This window comes from Lygodium microphyllum, chromosome 22 (assembly GCF_053477565.2).
Source record: "Lygodium microphyllum isolate KBCC chromosome 22, Lygodium_microphyllum_v1.1.10, whole genome shotgun sequence".
NCBI lineage: Eukaryota > Viridiplantae > Streptophyta > Polypodiopsida > Schizaeales > Lygodiaceae > Lygodium > Lygodium microphyllum.
In genome coordinates, this window is record NC_141156.1 from 26,088,594 (window position 1) to 26,110,416 (window position 21,823).

The window sequence follows — 21,823 nt, forward strand, 5'->3', positions numbered from 1 at the left end:
TCCTAGTATGCTGCAATAACGCATTATTTATCGACGGGAGAGGCGGGATCCGAATTATCTAAAGCTGAGAGAAGGAAAATTAAGCAGCAAGCGTTAAAGTTTGCCTTGATCGCAGGTACATTATATCGACAAGGGGTTGATGACATCTATCGCCGATGTGTGATGCCTGACGAGGTGCCATTCATTTTGGAAGAGTGCCATGATTTTGCTTGCGGTGGCCATTTTGCTGGACGGCTTACAACACAAAAGGCTTTAAGAGCAGGTTATTGGTGGCCTGCCATCTTCCAGGATGTGTTTGCATATGTTAAGAGATGCGATATTTGCCAACGACATGATAGTCGAGAGAATAGGAAATGACCACTCACCCCTATTATGGCAATACTTCCATTTGAGAAGTGGGGAATAGACTTTGTGGGTCCTATTACTCCGTCGTCGACTATGCAAAAGAGGTACATCATTGTAGCAACTGAGTACTTCACAAAGTGGTCAGAAGCACGTGCAACAAGGAAAGATGATGCTAAAGAAACGGCTAGTTTCCTTTTAGAGCAGAGAATATGCCGGTTTGGTCCGCCGAAAGAATTAGTTTCGGACCGCGGAACCCATTTCCTGAATAAGGTGATCAAAGGTTTGACAGAGATGTGGCAAATCAAGCATAACAAGACAACCCCATATAACCCGCAAGCCAATGGGCAAGTTGAAAGTACCAACAAGCAGCTTGTGGGCATCTTGTCCAAAATTGTATCGGAAAAGAAACGGGATTGGGATAAAAAGTTATATGTGGCAGTGTGGGCCTATAATACGACCTTCAAACGAGCCACTGGCCATACCCCGTTCAAGTTAGTATATGGGGAGGAGTGTGTCTTGCCTTTAGAGATTGAGCTGCTGACTATTCGGTTTGCCATCAATCATTCTTTGAGTGATGAAGACGCACTTTTTGAGCGCTTGACAACACTGGCACATTTAGATGAGCTTAAACTACATAGCTTATTGCACCAAGAAGTGGCGAAGTGCCGAATGAAGCAGTTACACGACCTCAAAGCCAAGAAATACACCTTCAAGAAAGGATAGCTTGTTCTGTATTATGACGCACGACGTGAATTATTTCTAGGCAAGCTAGAGCCCAAATGGGACGGGCCCTATAGGATCGTTAGAATAGGAAAGAATAAGTCCACAGTTTTGTTAGCCGACCTTGAGGGGATAGAATTTAAAAATAAGGTTAATCTTAGTAAGATTAAACCTTATTATTTCTTATTGCACTAATACTATGACTGCCTTGCAGGTCTAGGAGAGATCGATCAAATATCTGCAAGGAAATCGTGGTAGAGGTTGATGGGTCATCTGATCCCTTATTTAGAACACCCATATTTAGAACAAAGGTATCATCAGGGAAAGCTCATTTGGTGGAGCAAAGGATATAAGGTGATTGAGCAAGAAGGCGGGACATTTATTTGGGAGATCAAGGTCTTCTGCCATCACTGCCTACAAATTTTGACGAGCATCCCTGTTGAATTCAATGATGATGGAGGGATGGAGCCTACAGTCCACCCGTTGAATATACTGAATTTCGATTACCATAATTACGAGTAGAGCTCAGGATGACAGGATATATAAACCCTTTATGGACGTACACCTTGTACTTTGATGGGGCATCCAGGGGTGCATGCAAAAAAGGAAGTGTAGGAGTTGTCATCTGAGACCCCTAACGACGCATTGTCATGAAGTTAGTTGCTTATCTCAGGGTGAATTTTACCAATAATATGGCAGAATACAAATCCATGATTATGGGTTTGAATATTGCAAAGAAGGGTGGTATCCGCCAGTTATTGGTGAAAGGGGACTCTCGGTTGGTTTTAAATCAACTCAATGGGACGTACATGGTACGAAACCCCATCCTTTGCATGTACCATCATACTGCCATAGCCCTACTAGACGAATTTGATAGAGTGTCTTTTCAGCTGATTCCACAAAATTGGAATCAGTTTGCCGATTCATTGGCTAATTTTGCGTATGAAGAAGACCTCTTCTTTAATTGTGGCCCTTGTCCCGATATATCTATTGATGGTGAGACAGGACCTAGTCGTTTGTGGGGTATGCTTTCTGAACATGCCCTCTTTGGCAGAGGATGGTTGATCTGGGTGATGCAGAGGGTAAGCGAGACTCATCTGCCTTTATTATCTTGGACCCACAGACTGATTAGACGACATGTGATGCGAACACCTCTTACGATATACGCAGGAGGGATGGGTCATCATTTAATGCACCTAGTTTAGGGCTACGAGCCTCTGTACCCCTGGGAATGGTATGCTTTGATGTCTATCATAGTTGTTTCCAGGAGGATGTTATGCAAAGTCATGTTTGATTTCATTAGGCCAAGAGGGCCGATTCAGTTTTGTAGTGAAGTGTTTTCATTTCATTAGGCCAAGAGGGTCATTTCCCTGTCTAGTGCGGGTGCGTTTAATCGAGTTTTTGTTTTAACTGTTGTGCTGGACAGGTTTTGTGATTCGTGGAATTTGGTGGAGCCTGGAGAAGCCTTTGCTGCGATGGAAGCTTCTTGTGGCCAATCCAGGTGATACCTCTCCTTTACGAGTACCTTTCTTTCCTGTTATATGTGTATTTGTACTTGACGAGGGGATATATTTTTGTTGGGGACCGGCAACCAAGGCATGAAGTCCCAGGTTTAGGCTAAGTATGTTTGAGGGAGGTCGGAGTAGTCATTGCCTCCTGTAAAGACATTGTCAGGCATCGAAAGACCTGTTTTAGAAGGAAGTCCAGTGGCCCTGTTCTGCTAGCCTGCTAGGCAGCCATTCTAGGGGTTCTTGTTAATAGTGAGGCAGTTAGAGAAGCCTGCCAGCAGATAATAATGATGATGCCAAGAAACCCTGAACATCCCAAAAGATGAATATAAATACGACGGTGTGTAAAAAGGAGTTCTAACCCCTATCAAAGAAAAGAAAAGAAATGAAAACGTATAGGCAGTGGATCATCGCCTTGCGAAGGCCTGGTAGGTTCCTAGGGACGAGTCGGACCCGGGGCCGATACCTTGTCTTCTTAGGGGTGGCTTCTTGCTGGAAAAAAAAAAAAAACCAAAACAAGGAAGGTTGGAGCAAAAATAAAAGTGAGCGTTAGAAAAGGATTAAGTGTCGCCTTGCGAGGGCTTGGTAGGTTCTTGGGTTCCGAGATAGGTCCTGAGACCGATGCCCTGTTCTCCTTGGGTCACTTTGCTCAGCTCCCTCCTTTTTACATGCCCAAGTATGTTGATAAAATAAAAACCCTAAAAGAAGAACTGTACTGAAAGAAAATACTCCTTGATCAGGCTATAGGAGTCCTCGCCTTGTAGGAGCTCCTAGTTGTGTTGTCTTTAGTTGGTAAGTAGTTCAGACTACCATTTAGGGCAACCTCTTTGATAGGTTTTTCAGTTTGGCTGTGTTGGAGCAGTTGGTTAGTGACTCGCTTCGGATCTTCTATTAGATGATGCTAGGCCTACTCCTTGTGGATGTCATGCCTTGGTTCTGTCCAGGGGTAGGGGGAGCATTGTGCTGAGTTTTATTATATATTTGTTTTGTATCAGTTTGATGCTTCTTTGGTTGTTTATGTGCAGATATGTTCGTGGATTCGACGGGCTGAGTCGCCCTATCCCGTGGTCACCAATGAGAGTGGAATTTTGGTGCCAGAAATTGCTTAAAAATAGCTAAAAAATATGACTATCAAGGGAAAAATATCCAATGTCAAAGGCGGCGGCTCCACCTAGGACGATTTCTCTAAGGACGCCCGGGCAACACTTGCCTATTTTTAGTAAATTTTCCATGCGCCTGTGGCGGTCAGTGGAGCTATCAGTCAGTGGGGGATGCCGAGACGAGCTCACAGAAATTTTTAGACTGCGATTTGGACATCGTATGCGCAAGAGGCAGTGAAAAGGCCAAACGGCCGGTCAAGAATTGGGAGGCAGTGAAAAGGCCAAACGGCCGGTCGAGAATTGGGAGGGTGCCTTGAGAAATGAGGGGGTGCCTTTGTGAAGGGGCACCCCCCTTTCTAAAAAATCATGATGGAGGGGGGGGCGGTGGCTGTTCAGGCCGTCGAAAAAAACGCCCCCCCCCCCCCACAAATCAAGATGAGAGCTTCAATACAAGCCATGAATCCAAGCACAGCAAGGTGTTGCACTCCTTCCGCGCTCCGTATCGCTCCGGTCCACGCGAGGAATGGCAGCCTATAGAGGGAGAGAGAAAATCAGTCTTTCTCTCTCCTCCCTCTCTCTCCTCTAAGAGGGAGTTCATGTGGGAAGAGGAAGGAAGAAGAAAGAATGGTGGAGGCTTGTCCGGCATGGACCGGATTGCTTCCCAAGCTGGAAATGGTGATTTGTGATTGTGCTGAACATGAAGTGCTGCTGATTTTCAGATTTGCAGCCATGGACATGAAACCCGAAACACGCAAATAAGCGGTAATTCAATTTTTTTCAAAGAAAATTTGAGAGTTCATGGCTTTTGATTGATAAAATGTTGTTCATGTGGGCTAAAAATTGTTTATGTTGCTGTTTTCCATGAGTACTTGTTGATCATAATCAGAAAATCAGAAAAATATGCATCTTGTGGCTCAAAATAATACACTAAAACACGTAAAATATGGAAAATCAAGGGAAAATGATGTTTTTGGGCATAAAAATGGAAAAATGAATAGGAACACCAACTAAATTTTCATTTTTGCTGCAAGAAGGAACTAAGGGCCACAGCCCATAACCTATCTTGAATTTTCAGTAATAAAATAATGCAAGAAATAAGGGAAAATACAAGGAAAATAGAGGAAAATCACTAAAAATAGGGGAAAAATGCATTTTGGGTGCGGAAAATTAATGAAAATTAAGAACAATGTTTGTGAATGTTTGTGGGGATTGAAGCATGAGGATTTTCCTCAGTTCAACCCCACCTTCTTGTTCTAGTGTGTTTTTCCCACTTTTTACACATAAAATGATGGCAAAATGCCCTATAAATCCATACCACAATGCAACATTTGATTGATGGGAGGGTAGAGTGGTTAGAATGTGTCTAAATGTGGAGTAAAATGATGAAAAGATTGATGTTTTTATTTGCATGCCATATAGGTCGGTGAATAATTATAAAATAAGAGCCTAGTAGCATGAGGGTTTCCTCGGTGCTAGGTATGTGCAGCGCCGCATAAGAACAGTAGTTGAAAATCACTGAAAGGATGCTTTCCATATGTGCACAATATTGATTTCATAACTGTTTGAGCACTTAGCATCCACAATATGCATAAATCATGGAAATGTTAAAAGGTATCAGAAATCCTGGATGCACAACAATTGCTTTCATTAGGACCTTGACCCACGTTGAGTGAGAGACAGGACACCCTAAGCCATAGGCTAGTTGTGGGGTCTAGGGAAAAGAGAAATAAGGACAATGGTACATTCCTGTATATGATTAAATGGTACCTTGAGTGGATTTTGTGCGAAATGTTTATATGTTGAGCGACGCATCGAGGGGCCAATCCCCAAGGTGTAGGAGAGTCGCAGAGGGGTGGCGGCATTCAGCCATTGGAGGACCCCCTATGTCTGTGCTTCGTGCCATTAGGCAATGTGTAAGGGACTCCCTCTGAGGAGTAGTGGGTGAGAGAAGAGTGGACTACAAATGACGTAATACAAACGCAAGATATTTAGGAAGGTAATGTATGTGTCATCAACGCTCCTGGCCGCGAGGCCGTGGGGTTGTTGAGCGCGTGTGATAGAGGTCCGGCTAGTGCACGAGCTAGTGCCGGCCCGTTCTAGGTTCCATCACCATGTGATTGTGCAATAAGGAGAGGAAACGTGCCAAGTAGATGTTGAGCTGATCATGGGAGCTGGTGGGGAGAGAGCATTGGGCCTAGCCAACAAAGTTGAAAAGGGACATGTACAAAATGCTAGGAATGGACAAAGTGTTGGTCCACACTGATGATGGCATCAACTTAGTTGATATCCGTGACCCAGAAGTCCAGCTTCAAGCCAAGATGAGAATGATCAATGTGCCGATGCTCTAAAGCACTGTAGCCAAATTTGTAGATGAAGTGAACTTAAACAGCTTCATGCATAAGACAATTGAGACCTTAGTAAAGGCACTGGCTACAAGTGGAAGACCTGTAGGTGGAGAGTCCTTGACCTCTGAGGCAAGAAAGAAGACATCATCTAAGGCCTTGACCATTGGATTTTATGGATTCTTGACTGCCATCATCAAGGAGGCATTAGGGAAAGCACAAGAGGATGAAGGAGTTAATGAGACACGAGACAGGTCACCTTCCCTCTAAGAGCAGGAATAGTCCAATGAGAGAACCGTGAGTGACGAAGAAGGAGAACAAGAAACACAGTCTGTCCAAAAATTCCAAGAAGAAAACCCCCCAAAGGAAGGTAGAAGAAGAGAGAAGAAAGAAAGAAAATTTTGACTACTTCAAGACCCAAAGGGAATCCAAGAAGGTGGAAGAAGAGAGAAAGAGATAGGCATATGAAAAGGGTGAGAAGCTTAGAAGGAGAGAAGAAGAGGACATAGCCAGGGCCATCCACATGTTAGTGCAGCAGCCCTCCAGAGAGGAGGAGTTGGCTGCCATGAGCCCGCACAGAGAAGAAGGCCCAAGGACAAGTTTCCAAGTTCCAGAAATAATGCCACTCCAAGTAATAGAAGGCAAGGACAAGGGTTTGATTAACCCTATTCCACTTTTCCTAGTGCCTATCACCCCACTCTCTAGACCCACCCAAGGCACTTCAACTACAATAGATGCGAGTAACCTTATTGCAGCCTGGGTGTAGTTTCTAGTCAATAAAGAGATAGCTCAGGATACAGTTGGAGAAACCCTAGTGACAGGAACAAAGAGACTAGCACCTGTGTAGGGATGCAAATTCAAGACAAGATCCCAAGAGACAGAAGGTAGAAGCATCCACAATGACTACCCCTACAGCACTATTGTCATCTATGAATTATGATGATTATGTCAAAGAACTCCTTTCACAACTGGAGAGAAAAGGAGGAAAATAAGATGGTTTTTTGTTGAGTTAGAAGTGGACAAAGGCACACTAGCAGCCTTCCAACTCGAGAGAACTTGTCAAGTGGCTAGTTATCAAAGAGAAATAAGTGTGATAAAGGTGGAGCTCAAGGCCAAGGAGGAGCAATAAGAAAGTTAGTGCGACAGAGGCTTGAAGATGAGAATCGGGAGGAGATGGTGGGACTTCAAAGGGAGTACAAGCTCCTAATCCTGTAACAAGAAGAGCTAAAGGGACAGATGAAAAGAGTCCAAAATGCCATGGAGGAGTTTGTAGCTAGAGAAGAAGAGAGGACCCAAAGGTATCAAGAAAACATGGAAAATTTGGAGAAGAGAGTGGTTGTAGAACTAGAGACAAGCAAAAGAGACTAGGAAGAGAAAATCAAGAACAAGATTAGAGAACAAGTGCCTTAGCTCGAAGGCATAATGAAATCTTGGAAGAGATGAAAAGAAGAGTAGATGAAAGGGTGGACAGGAGTGAAAGAAGAGTAAGAGACCTAACGAGCCACCTAACTAGCCCTTGTAGAAGGTGACAATGTATTAGTAGAAAGCAAGATAGAGGCCATGTAAATAAGCTTGGAAGCCCTACAACACACCTTCCTCAATACTCTCTTGGACGCCACACAATCAAAAGAGGAGGAGGCCATTGAGTCACTAAAGAAAAAGCTAGAGATCACCCGCAGGGCTCTAAGACATGGATTGCACATAGAACCACAAGCAGCAAGAAGCAGCCCTAAAGCCTACAGGATCAAAGAAGCTACTTGCCAAGGGTAGGATTGATGGTCCAAGAAGTGGACTCTCTAGGGCTCACAGAAGGAGAACCACAAGAGCACAAGGGAGAGGAGATGGAAAGGCTAACTGAAGAAGCAGGACCAAGCTTGGAAATGGGGTAGCAAGACCTAGAATTAGTCCCATAGCCTCCCTCTCCACAACCAAAAGTACAGCAGGAGGCAGATACCAGTGTGGAAAGGAAACGAGAGATCAAAAAGACGAGAACAACATGCTAGACCAGACACGAAGGAGGCTAAGAGCTCAACTAGTAGTGGACCCAAAAGCGCCCCTCCCTCCAAGAAAAGACTATTTTTCGATAGATTGGAATGTAGAGCTTATAGTATGGGAGTAAAAGGAGAATGGTCATGAACCCTATGAATTTAATTTTTGATTTCCCGCTACATTGAGCAGAGTGCTATCAAGCAAGGTGGTGGAAGAGGTGATTAATGTAGGAAGAAGGTTGGGAGACAGGTGGGTTGTTGAAAGATAGAAGAATCCCACCTTATGGGGAATAGAGGCTCTTAACTAATTAGAGAATAAGGTCATGGAGGTGCCCAATATAGTAAAGGGCTAGGAGTGCCAGCCAAGGTGGAGAAGGAAAATCTAGGGGGATGGCAACATGGACACCTAGATATCATTTTGCAACACCCTATCATTCTAGAGGAATAACCCTACTTACATGCCATATCCTAGAAGGGTAGGAGTGGACTTCAATCCAAATGTCCATGGCCGATATGAATTTCCAAAAATCTATAATATCAATGCCATTAAGCTCAAGGAAGCACTCACATTTTCTGAGCATGACTTATATGCCTATATTGACCATCTCCTCAATGAATTCAGCACTTCGCGGACCCCTCTTTCCTCACAACTTGTAATTACCTTAGGCTCCTTAGAGTATTATTGAGGCAAGACCCTTCTCCACAAGAATACATCCTTGTGCAACTATTTTTTAATCTCAATTCCGACATAGATAGCTATGCAATGGCTACATTAATGATGTGTGCTTCCCTCTTACCATCTTTTTGCGTAGCCCTCTTATAGGACATGAGTGACGGCTACTTCACTAGCTACAACCACTTGTTTTTGTCCAAAACTCCTCTCAATGTTTGAATGAGCCTAAAAGGATATATGCAGGGGAAAAGCTTTCTTAGTAAGTCTGTTAAACCCCCCACTTCTCCCTCTCATGACCACAACGATGAAGATTAGCTCCTTGTTACATTTTTTTTAAAAGAGAAAAAAGAAGAAGGAAGACGACAAAAGAAAGAGAAAGGAGAAAAAGGAAAGGACAAGAACAAGAGAAGAGAGAAGAAAATCACAAGCAAGAAACTCATGAGTTTCATAGTCACTCCACCTAGGGGTCCTCAAGTTGGGAGTGTTGCTTCAGCTGGTGGTTGGCTGGCTCCATCCCTAACCCCCTAGCCAATTTTGATTTCCCACTTCATGCTTAGGGCACATCAAGGGCAAGACATACCTACCCTCGCCTATGGTTAGATATGTCTCCCTAAGCTACACCCACCACACTTCCCTCTCACACAAACTGGGTCCTCAAGTGTGGGACAACACCAAACATTGACCCAGCTCCTAGTTCCACTAGCATGAGCACAATGCACTGCATGGTAAGGTAGAGACACCCCCTAGGTAGTGCACTTTTCTTCTCTTTGCAGATACATTCAAATACTCCCAACCAGCATTATCGAAGACTCCGCTATCCACTCAACATACTCTTGGTCTCCACCATTGCAATCAATTTATAAGCTTCTCTCTCATGATCAATCCACACAAGGACCCATCATCAACTCACACAACCACACTTCAAATCGTCAACAATCCCTTATCAACAAAGACTTGTAAGTACCATGGGACTAGCACTTGACTAGGAGGGGGGTCATGTTAACCTTGATGCGAGACAAAAAAAGAAAATTTAAAATATAGAATAATGCAAATAAAGGTAACCTGGCAAATGAATAAGAGAGGAAAGGCCAAAAGCACAAAAGGTCAAGTCAAAGGTGAAGGTGCATTTTAAAATGCAAAGGCATCACCAAAATTTTGTAAAAGAATGCTAGCCTCCCTCCTATGCAAATTGTAAAATCTAGATGAGCATAGGTGAAAGGATAAGGCAACTAGAAGGGAATAGAGAAAGAAGGCCTTGGCAAGATTCGTGGTCATGTAAAAAAGGGGATAGGAGCCCAAGGGATTTATGGATTGTTTATAAATTCAAAAAGTGAATGAGAAGCTCATTCTTTGGTGTGTGGCTAAAGTTGCTTCTTCTTCCTCTCTTCTTATCTCCTTCTTGCTTGTGTGTACTTGTGTGGAGAGAGGAAGTGTGAGAGTGTGAGAGAGTGAGTGTGTGAGGTGAGAAACTAGAGAGGAGAATCTCTCCATCTTCTCCTCTTTTCTTCTCTTCTCTCCTCTTCTCTTCTCTTGTCTCACGTGTGGCTATGGAGGATGGAGCTTGAGGAAGGAGGCTTGAGGTTTCTTGAGCTTGCATCTAGGATGGTGGAGCTACCAAAGTGCTTGAGTGAGGAGGCCACTCATTTGGGCACCAAGGTAAGATCACTACACCCATAGGATTGGAAGCGCGTCGGATAGATGAGAGATAGCCATTGGAGCTTGCTTGAAATGCTTGAATAATAAGCCGTCCATGGGTCTTGGGTAGTTGAGTGTGAGATCCCACTACAACCATGCTCGACATCGATGACTTTCCAAGTTATTAGAAGAGTCAGGGAGTGTTTGGAAAGGATGCCTCACTAGGGCATCACATTGGGTAAATCTCCACTGATGATATAGCCATTGTCCAAGCCACATTCATCCCAGATGAGTGGCTAAAATTTTTATCATGAAGACCAGGTCAAATTTGTGTGCTTCCACCATCACCCTAAATACATGCAAGATAATTCTTGTTAAAAAGGATTTGGTGAAGCATGTTTTTGATACACATCTACATCCAAGGGTACTACAAGCCACGGGTATTAGAAAATCCATAGGGGCAAACCAAGTTATTATTAAAGAGAGCATCAAGGTTGGCTTGTTACCAGAGGCCAAGAAGAGATGCAAGTAGGCCCATGAGAAAATCAAGGCCTAAAAATGGCTTAAAATATGTACTGAGCCCTAGGATTCCAAGAAAAGCCTTGTAAAGAAGAAAACCCCTTATAGTATTAACTATAATATAAATATATTTTTCTTGCAATCTATCTCTTGAACATGTCTTCTATATTTTAGTATTCAATTATCATTATATCAACTCTTTTATGAATTGATGTTATGTGGTATAGGTGTTAATATTTTTAGAGTATGAAATATGAGTAAAATATAATAAAAATTTTGTGGTGAAAAGAATTATTGTTTGACAATCTATATTTCTTAGTTTTCTCCCAAAAATGCTAGAAAATGGAAAAATATTGCCAAATGAGCTTAGCAAAAATCCCTATATTCTACAGGCGAGAATGGGTAGGGGAATGAATTGTGCTTGGACAACACTTGGCATGATGGTCACCCACAAGATATACATAATTCATACTAGGGCGATAAGGTACATTTTTGCAGCTTTCTTTAGATAGCGTCCCCATTGGAACCCCTTGCATGAAAAATTGATATCTGTAAGAGTGAACGATTTCCTTCAGTAAAGTGCACAAATAACGCTTTCTTGATCAGCAAGTTTATGATGTTTTGGTACCTCTGGATCTTATTGAGGGTTTCTAGGTTGTAGTTCTTTCTTCAATTTAGCCTTTTCTTTGGGTAACCATACTGCCTCATGCATGGGGTAACCCTTACACTAGAGCAAATATTGAAGCTCATTGATCTTGAAGCCTTAAATCTAGTGACACTATATGAATTTTCCAATTAGAGGGTAGCCCAATTGATAAGTAACACCACTTAGCTTCTTTTACTAGCTCATAAAGGCCCCTTCTTTGTGGAGGTTGTGGCTTGGATAAAAGCTCTCCATTTTTCTTATATCTCTTATAGGCACTATAAGATCTTGTAAGAACAATACATCTACCTCTTTTTTGGCATATAATCATGATGATGTATTTTTTATATTTGTAATGTGGCATTCACCATAGTTTAGATTAGGTATTTTATGTAGTTGTGTTACTAGCATTGTTGAGATCCTTCCCTACATGGTAGTTTCTATCAACACTATATATATACATATATGTATATATGCATACATATATATGTATATATATGTATATATAAACACAGAGAGAGAGAGAGAGAGAGAGAGAGAGATGGTAACATACAAGGTAGTCATCATCCATCTCCTCTTAAACCATCAATGATGGGGGCTAGTTTTGGAGCAAGGAGAAGGGGTATTTGACTCGTATTTGAGAAGAAGAAGGAAGTAAGATGGCTAGTTTCATTGGTAGATTGGGGCATCACATGGGCCCTTGTCACCTGTTGAGTGCCCCTTAGTTGTATCTAGACTAGTCTTGGGCCAATCAATCCTATAATGGGGCCTATTAATGTTGTCATCAATGTTGCCCTCATCATCATTATTTCCACCTTTGTCATCCATAGAATCATCACCCTCATTATTCTTTGGTTGGTTTCCACCTTCCACATCGTCGCTTGCTTCTTCCTCTTTAGAATGGTCTTCTTGCTTGCGATGTCTTTTCCAAGTCTCCAAGTCCAATTTTAGGAGGGTCTTCAAGCCTTTGGATGGATGGTGGGGGGAAGGACTATGAGATGATAAGGTTGTGCTACTATTGGAATCATTCCACTAGCTAAAACTAGGGATGTCTTTGCCTTGCCATGGTGGACATACATGCCCTTGGCCTAGGCCTAGTAGTGGATGTCATCGTGCGATTTGCTTGGTGCAAGCCATGAGGTGGATTAGAAGAGGAGAAGAGAAGACAACAATAGAAGCATGAAATAAGAACTAAACTTAACAAGATCTATTTATATTGAGCCTAGTATTAGGGTTGAAGGGGGATTCACATATAGTTTTACATACATGCCCATTTTAACCCTTTTCTTTGCCATATCATGTGCCATACTACATGTGTATTCACTATAGATACGTTTTGTCACTTTTTCTTATTATGCAATTGGATTTATTTCTTGAGAGATTTAGCTAGTAAAGTAGCCTTAGCATTCTCAAATGTAATGGAGCGACCCAAGGTACAACTATAAATCTAAGCAAACATAGTAGCCATAGCATTCTCAAATTTAATGGGGTGACCCAAGGTACAACTATAAATCTAAGCAAACATTTCTACAAGGTAGCTTTTCTTGAAGCACTAACCTTCATGGCAAGTGTTAAAATACGCATCATGAGCCTAATAATAAGACTTCTCCATAACTTGGGTGCTTCACATTTCCAAAAATCCATACCTCTCCTAAAAATATGATCCATGAGCACATAATATAAGCTAAAAATGTATGAAGCATTGACATTAAATTTGAATTATCAAATTATACAAATATAGAAGGATGTGCAAGAAAAAAGAGCTGAAGGTGTACCATGTAGTGGGTGATGTTGGTTTCTCCCCATGCATTCACAATTTGCTTCGTAAAATCATTGACTATTATATGAAATATTGATGGTTTTAGTATTATACATACTAGTTTATCAAAAGAATGCAAAACTTTTGTCCGTCGAGCATTCTTAAGACTAGAGTCTCTTTCAAAAAATTTATTGCACTTTCATAAAACTTTTCATGGCTCCCACTTTAACTTTGGCTTCCTAGTCAAATTGCTCAAGAATCTCTTTGACTTTATCCCACTCATTAATATTTTCTATGCTATAACACCATATTAGACAATTTGGGAATTTCCCAAGTTTGAATTTCAAATAAGTGATAAATATTTGACCACATGGCTAAATCTTGGTCAATATTTGAAAGTGGGATATGGGAAGCTAGCTTATGCAGGATTTAGGATAGACTCCACCTTTAAGTAAGACAACAAGATTTGACCATGTAGTCAAATAATACAGGTATTGGGGGTTCCCAAAGTGCATGTAAATTCCCAAATTCCCTAATATAGTGTTCTATGTCATAGACTAAGTCTTGGTACTTTTTAATCTTAACCTTGCCTCCATGTAGACCTAATGAATTGAGTAGCTCCTTCACTTTCTCAATAACTCCTTTATGTCTAGAGAGGAAGGCTTATATATGTACACATAGTTGATATGTAACTTCAACAAATTTTCAAGTATGCGCATGAGGCAATGCAAAGTGCAAAAATGGACATTCCCAATGTTAATTAGAAACATGGCTTTCCAATTCTTGTCAAGACATGACCTATTTGGTGGCTCCTTTCTATCATATGCAAGTGCTCCTCGCCTCCATGCAATATTATCTATTACCTCATAAAAATTATTTGTTCTCGTGCAAAATGGACAAGGCAATGATGCTGATGGCTTAGTATTATAACTGAACATATACTTTAGAGTCTTGATATCACCACCCAAGTGCCAATTAATATTAAATTCTCTAACTTCTTCCACAAAGAGCTTCTTGCTACTTGTTTGATTGAAAATTATATCTAGATATGGAGTGCATGGAAGATCCAAAAAAGAACATTATCGGTTCTGTTAGGCATGTCAGATGCTACTAGCCACCAAATTTTATTTTTCACCTCTACAATAAATGGTCGAACAAGCATGCTATCTTTTGCATAGGGTATGGCATAATTAGTACTTTGGAGAAAGTGACTAGAGGGCGTGAACACTCTCCTCCTCCTACTAGACTTAGCTTTGAGCAGATTAAGAGAGACGCATAGAAGAAAAGAGAGATTCAGGATGCTGTAGACATTAGAAATGCATAAATTCTTGTAGATATTGCAAATACACAAAAAATTAAAATACGAGATGATATCAATTGACAAAAGGAGTTGGACACTATTTATATTAATAAACAGAGGAGAGGGCTGAAGTATTTTAGCCAAGAGGATAGGGGGCTGATGTATTTTAGCCAAAAGAGTTGCAGAGGGATAAATTAATGATACTAAGAAAGAGAATGTATATAATATCAAGGATAAATTAGATAATAGAAGATTACAAGAGAGACATTGATGCACGCTATAGGGGATAGTGCCATTTGGGATCCAGGGAAAGATGACCTAAGCAGATTAAGTGGGTTAGTGATGTGGACATTTGATCTTGGAATATTCATGTGATATACAAGTTAATTAAAGCCAAAGAATATTACTTCCATGTATGTATACCTTATTGGTTGACTATCTAGTGGATGTTTTACCCCAGATGGCAATATGGTTGTAGGAGATTGTAGTGGACAAGAAAGGTTGAACTGAAGCTGTGTTAAATTATTTTAATTGGGAAATTATTACTAGTGACCAATCCATCCAAAATAGGCCTTGATAACTTGTAAAGGATCCTACAAATTATAGTTGATATTCAAGTTTATGTGCAGGAGGTACAGAGTTAGAGAAAATAATGTCTAGCCAAGACTACATGTTGTAAAGCACAGTTTTTGTAGGATGCATAGAAAAGTTTAGAGGATAATACCTTCAAAATTTGATTTTGGGGTTCTCAACAAAATTTTATATGATAAATGGGGCTAGAATTTTGTTTTTAAAAGTTTGGTGATCTGAGTTTGGCATCAAAAGTTGTCTTCTATAGGGTGGTCTTATAAGACAATTTTCCAAACAAGTCTGAAGGATGTAAACACTTATATGCGACATATGCTTTGCAAGAGATGATTGAGGCTAGCCTAATTATACCAAAGGAAGAGAGGAGGTTTAGGATATGTGAGATAAGAGATATATAAGAGATAGATACACAAGAGAATGTAGTGGAAGATGAGTCGTTTGATAGTGAAGAAGAGGGAGAGAAGTATGTGTTGAAAATTGAGCTTCCACTTGTTAGGATTTCTGATCTAGATGGAAGAGTGATCTAGAGCATGATACTTTGGGAAATGTGTATGTGGTTATTTAATCTAGGTGGACTACATTGCTAGTGAATCTCCAGAGAATGTATAGATTTAGAGGGGGCGGATGTTGTAAGGTTACAAGTTCGCTAAAGAAAAAGCAAGGAAAAGACATCCATACAAGTATATTGGATATGTACTTATGGGATGCTTAAAGAGGATCTTAAGTAGTAAAAAAATTTCAAGGAGCCAAATTGGTCCATCAAAATAGTGTGAATATCCACTATTAAGTTCTAGTAACTTAACGAGAAGTTTGGGTGGATTAAAATACATGCAAGAAAAGTGGCACAAGTTTTCCAATCCCAAAAATTTATAAAAGTGATCGAGTTTACAAAAATTAATATTCTCAGCTATTTTTAGGAGATTTTTGCAATTTTTTTGACATAATATTGTAGATTAGGGTCATTCTAATCACTTTGAGTACTTGGATGACCATATTTAGAGTTCATATTATAAAGTTATGGTTGAAACAAGTTGCGGCCAATAAGCTTAGGGCTTGGAAAAAAAAAATTGCAAGATAAGAAAAAGGCAAAGGCAAGGAAGAAAAAAGTAAGCTCTTGTGTTTGAAAAGTAAGAGTTTAAGCTCAGGGGGTTCACTATATATATATATATATTCTCTATATAACATGCGTTCATGGCCTACTTATAAATATCCTAATCTGTGAATTTTTCTTGAATAAAACACAACCCTTTTCTATTCAATCTGTAAGTTACCCCTTTATATGACACCCTTCTGTATGTAAAAAATGTATTAAAATTGTATTTTAAAAATCCCTTATTTTAAACTCACATTATATATGCATATATTCATGAGTGACACCCTCGAGAGTTTAAGTCTGTACACAATGAATAGAGTTGTATAAATAGAATCATGGATGAACGAGAAGGCCTAGGCAATTGGAGTTTTGAAGATAACTTGTGTCTTGGCAAAAAGGACATAAACTTGAGTTCTAAATGGGTGTCTCAACCAAGAAGGCTACTTGAATAAGGAGATTGAGTAGAGATGCTGCATGACTTTGGCCTAAATGCTAAAGGTCTCATAGAGAGTAATCATTCTTGTATTATCAAAGATTTCTTGAGGATTTCTCATCATTAATCTAGGGTGCTTGTATTCATAATACATAGTGGTCTTTGGTATCTATTATTCTTATCTCCTATATTTCATTTTCTTTGATCAAGAACCCTTACGAGGTTAGTGTCTATTTGTGAACCCCTTGACATCAAGTTGGTTCAAGCTTTATTGGCTACTCAAAGTACAATTTGTGCTCTCTATTGAGTTAGTGTAGAGAACAAGGGCTCCTAGTTTTACACTTGCTACCCTTTGGCAGGTTAGTTCAAAAACCAGGGTTAGTGTATCTTAGCTTGGTTCCTCCCTATTTGAGCTACTTTGACATTTTTGACATCTCCATTGGGAAGGGACACATCAAAGCTATGCTAGTTATCATCATCCCACTGGTGGCAAGTTAGAATTGCCCCATGGGTGACATCATAGTGCTCATGGTAATTAATTTTCACTGTCTTGTTGATTAGATTCTTGTGGCAACTTGTGAGCAATACATCCTCCCCCCTAAGTTGAAGAAGAATGTTATACAAGTGGCATGTGAGAGTCACCATTAGGTCCATCACAAGGGTATGTGTACAATAGTTCTAGCAATAAACATGGTTATACTTGGAAAAGTACATACACTATTTGCTATCAAGTTTAACTTTAAGCTGAGCATGCATGAACTGAGCAGCGATAGAAATCGAGCATGCAAAGACCAAGTGGAGCAGTAAAAAAGAGCAATATGAAGAGAAGTGATAGAATTCAACCACTACAAAACCAAAATCGCACCTCTTATCTACTCTAATTGTTTATTGAAAACTCTCAAACCTTACAACACCAAGACTTGAAGCAACAAAAAAACACTCCATGCTTGCTCAAATTTGATAATTAATCCATATGATAGAGATTAAAAGACCCGAGGTTGTCAAATTTTTCAAACCAACCCATATAATACTCATAGTCTTAGCACAATAGTCATTGTCTTAACATAACACCAAAATCTCAATACACTTCACACCCTCTCTTCTCCACACTCATCATTTACAAAACAACATCCCACTCTTCTCCCTTTGTTGGTTTTTGTCTTGATTGTATCATAGGAGGCACCCTTGCTCATCTCCCTTGCAACTTCCCCCTCATAACATGGTAGTAAACTACAATAAGAATTTTATAAACTGCATTTCATTAACATTTCAAAGCACATGGCAAAAACTCACACACAAAAGCATATCATCCTAGAGTGCATATAATGTCCTAAATAAGTCAATAGTAGTAACCATACTAATCAAAAGGGAAACCATATGCATCATCCACTAGCTCACTCTCTGAAATCTCCTCGTCTAAGCTGGATTGATCTCTAGTACCTGTAAAAGGTTCCTCTACCAAAGGTTGTAGAATACTACCAACAATGTTAGGGTCACTATCAAAAGAATAACAGGGGCAGCCAAATGCGATGCATGCACGCATCAAAGGGTTTGTACCACTACCATCTCCAAAGCCAATCCTTCGGGAGGACAAAGAGCCTCTAGAAAGCATCGCACAAATCTGACACTCTGCTGCACACCTGTTCTCAAATGTGCCTCCTCGCCAGCCTCCAATACCCTCGTAGTATCTGGCAAACAGTGACGAATGACATGCCATGAGAACTGCACAGCATGATCATGTCGTAATGTGGAACTCTCCTGAAGACATAAATAGGCCATGTAGCCTCGACGTCGTAGCATGTAAAAGTAGAAGACATCCATCTGTTGCACAATAATGACAAAAAATAGAGACATGTCACAAACTAATCAAGAACGACAAAGCACCAAGAAAACTAAGTGTACAATAACCATGTCAAATACCTCTATGGCAATACCCTCAATCGTTGTAGCAGGGTTTCGAAAGCAATGTCGCAACTTCAGAAGTCCTTCATAAATTTCAGAATAGAAGATCCATCAAGCAAGTAAGCCAGATGAGAAAATGATGCCAAGTCTCTGTTTAATTTCTGTTAATAACAAAACAAGGGTTCAAGATGAAGAAATCGGTTCATTCAGTTCATCCTCCCCGAATCCATGAAAGAAAATAGAAAATCCATTAACTCTTTATCTTCCATCGTTGTTCTAGCCTTTGCAATTTTCCCTTGATAAGTTTTGGACTTATGGGTGATGATAAGAATTCAAGAATATGCTGTTATGTTATGACTCCAATGTCCTGCGAACACCCTCATCATTGTACGCTCTTCATATGTACGGTTTCAGCACAACCCAAAGGTGTTCTCTCCACTGTATGTAACATAAAGAAAGCCATCCTCATCTTTGTGCTCCTCATAGATAGCCGACATAATTGCAGCAGTAGGCGGAAGAACATTGTCTACAAAGATGAAGATTGCCTTCTCTGCATTTAATTTGATCCGCTTCCGAATAACATAGACAAATTGACCAACAGTAAGGTCAACTGGTACAAGGTACTTCTTCTTATCTATGTCTGGAATGTCACTTCTTTCAGCTTTCTCAACTATTACAGGAATCCTGTCGAGATACTTCTCACGAATCCTAGAGGCTTCAGCTTTCCTCTTCTCTAGATCATGTTCCTCTTTAAAAGAGCTCTTGGCCATTTCACTCCTGCATTGATGAAATCGGCAATTCACGAACGAAACTACTGACAACAACATGAAGGAATCTATAAATGATAGCCGAAAAAGCAGCATAGAGAAAGGGAAAAAAAAAACGTAAGGGCACAGATCTGAGTAATGGAAAACGAGCAAATCACCAGGCCAACAACCTTGAACGAGGCATGCATCAATAATTGCATGTAATCTCACACCCCTTCACAATGGTCTGACCAGTGCTATCCTCCTTTTCATCCTCAACGATCATGCCCCTGTCCTTCCTGCGTTTCTTCCGCCTTAGTCTATTTTTCTCCTCGTCCAGCGCAGAGTACCGTCTATTTCCCTCCCTTCCAATTCAAAAAAAGCTCCTCCTTTTTACCCCAGAAAAGCCTCTTTTTCCTTCCTTTTCGTTCCACACCAAATTAGCGTCCCTCAGATTTGGCCTCATATTTAGCAGGTTCCCAGTATGTAATCTTTGAATAAATCTGGTCTCATATTTAAGACAGCACCAATCAACAGACCACCTACACTTCTCCCATGGATACATAACTTGTCCTTAGCACCAAAATTGTGTGCCAATAGGTGTTCTACTGAGGCAATAAAGTCAATAAACGTGTTCTTCTTTTTCAATAGCTTTCCATTTTCATACCATTTTCTTCCCATCTCTCCCCCTCCGCGTATGTGTGCAACAGCATATACAAATCCTCTATCAACCAACGCTAATCTATTTGATCGAAATTCTGGCTCAATCGGATACTCATATGATCCATATCCATACAACAGCATGGGATCTATACCATCTAGTTTCACAAGATCCTTCCTGTAGAGAATAGAAATCGGTAGTTTTGTTCTATCAACTGCCGTTGCCCATTCACGAGTTGTCACATATTTCGTACATGTCCACAAGCATGTCACCAACAACAGAGTCTCTTTCTAGGCCCTTTAGGATGATCTCAGCATGTATCTCTTGGCCCATTGGGAATGCTCCTATGTTGCCACAGGCTTTCAAACAAACCCTTGGTCACAATCAAAGTGGTCCATGAGATTGCATCTCGAGTCACCAATCTACCAAAACTCCTTGTTCTTCTCCGTCTTCATCATAGAATGAAAGAGCAAACATAACAACTAAGTATGTACAAAGTATCAAATCACACACACGACTTTTGGGTGGTTTCACACCTCGAATGCACAGCAATATGACATCGTAACCTCATCCATGAAGTCTAAGTCCTCAACTATGAATCTACGCAAAATCTCCAGCTCACATAGTTAGGCATATTTCTCCACCCACGAGGGAGAGTCCCTTGACAGAAAGAAATACATTTTAAACATTGACAATTACCTAACAAGCTTATTCACAAGTACCTAACAATACTATTTACATATTTTTGACTCAAAGAATCACCTGAAATGGAGGCAAGACAAACAACCCATCGTAAGTCCACCAAACAAGCTGCTACCACTCCAAGTCCATGCCAAATATGATCCTCCGACACCTTGTTCCAAAATGGAACACCGTCTCATCCATGCATAAAGTCCATGGGAAGATCCAAGAGCACAAAGTCAGCAACCCATACCACCGTCTTTTTTGTTTTTCTTATACTCCACCCCCAATTGATTGATTTAAAAAAAAAAAGTATGGATCTTTGCATAATCCTCATTTCTAATAGAGGATGCAAAATCCTTACCCATAGAAATATAATCCCCACATCCAAATGAAAAGATAGAGTGATCCAAAGAAGCCCCCCTTGTATGGACAAGAGTGGCACATATTCTTTTTGGGATGGTGATCTAGGACGTGAGGATGGACCTAAATAATCATAGCACGTATAATGAATGAACAACAAGCATAACATACAAAACAATCAACTTGTGTATATCTATAAAAAGAAGCATACCACTATGAAAGCTACCATGCATATCAACATCGAGTGGTGGTGAATTGTCATCAACAAAAATTTCATGATCTAAAACAAAACAAACAAAGAAACATAAATCTTTATTTTACAAGGAATATAAAGTATCCAACATAGAGATCTAGCCTTCTCTAAGTTGCATGAGACATGAATATGCAAAGTGAAATAAGTAAAAGTCACATGTACTCTGTGTCTCACTAATTTGAGCTTGCTTGCCCTTTTGAGCTTGCTTGCCTCTTTGAGCATGCTCACCCCTTTGCGCTTCCTTGCCCCTTATCTGATCACCTTCAAAACCACTTCTTTGTTAGAAAAGTAAAGCTTAAGGAAAGAGAGGAGACAGACGTTGTGGAAGCCACTTTCCTTGACTAAGACAGCCCCCACTTGCACCCTTTCCCTTTGATTTTTGCCATTCCTCAAACTTAGCTTTCTCACTTGGAAATACATGGGACGAGGGCATGTCAATCCACCAAGGGAATGTCTCAATCTCAAATGGTAAGAAAGCAATCATCTTCTCCCCATACATAGTGGAATCTTTGTTAGTGATATCCACCCATGTTTTACAAGCCTTGGGAAAATCAAGAAGCAGCTTGAGGTC

The 21,823-nt window shown here is 40.4% G+C and overlaps 2 pseudogenes; both read right to left on the reverse strand.

The window, feature by feature from the left end:
• Positions 1 to 18,003: 18,003 nt before the first annotated feature.
• On the reverse strand, positions 18,004 to 21,751 carry LOC148016962 (uncharacterized; annotated as a pseudogene).
• LOC148016963 (autophagy-related protein 8C-like pseudogene) lies at positions 18,929 to 19,382 on the reverse strand (annotated as a pseudogene).
• Positions 21,752 to 21,823: the final 72 nt, after the last annotated feature.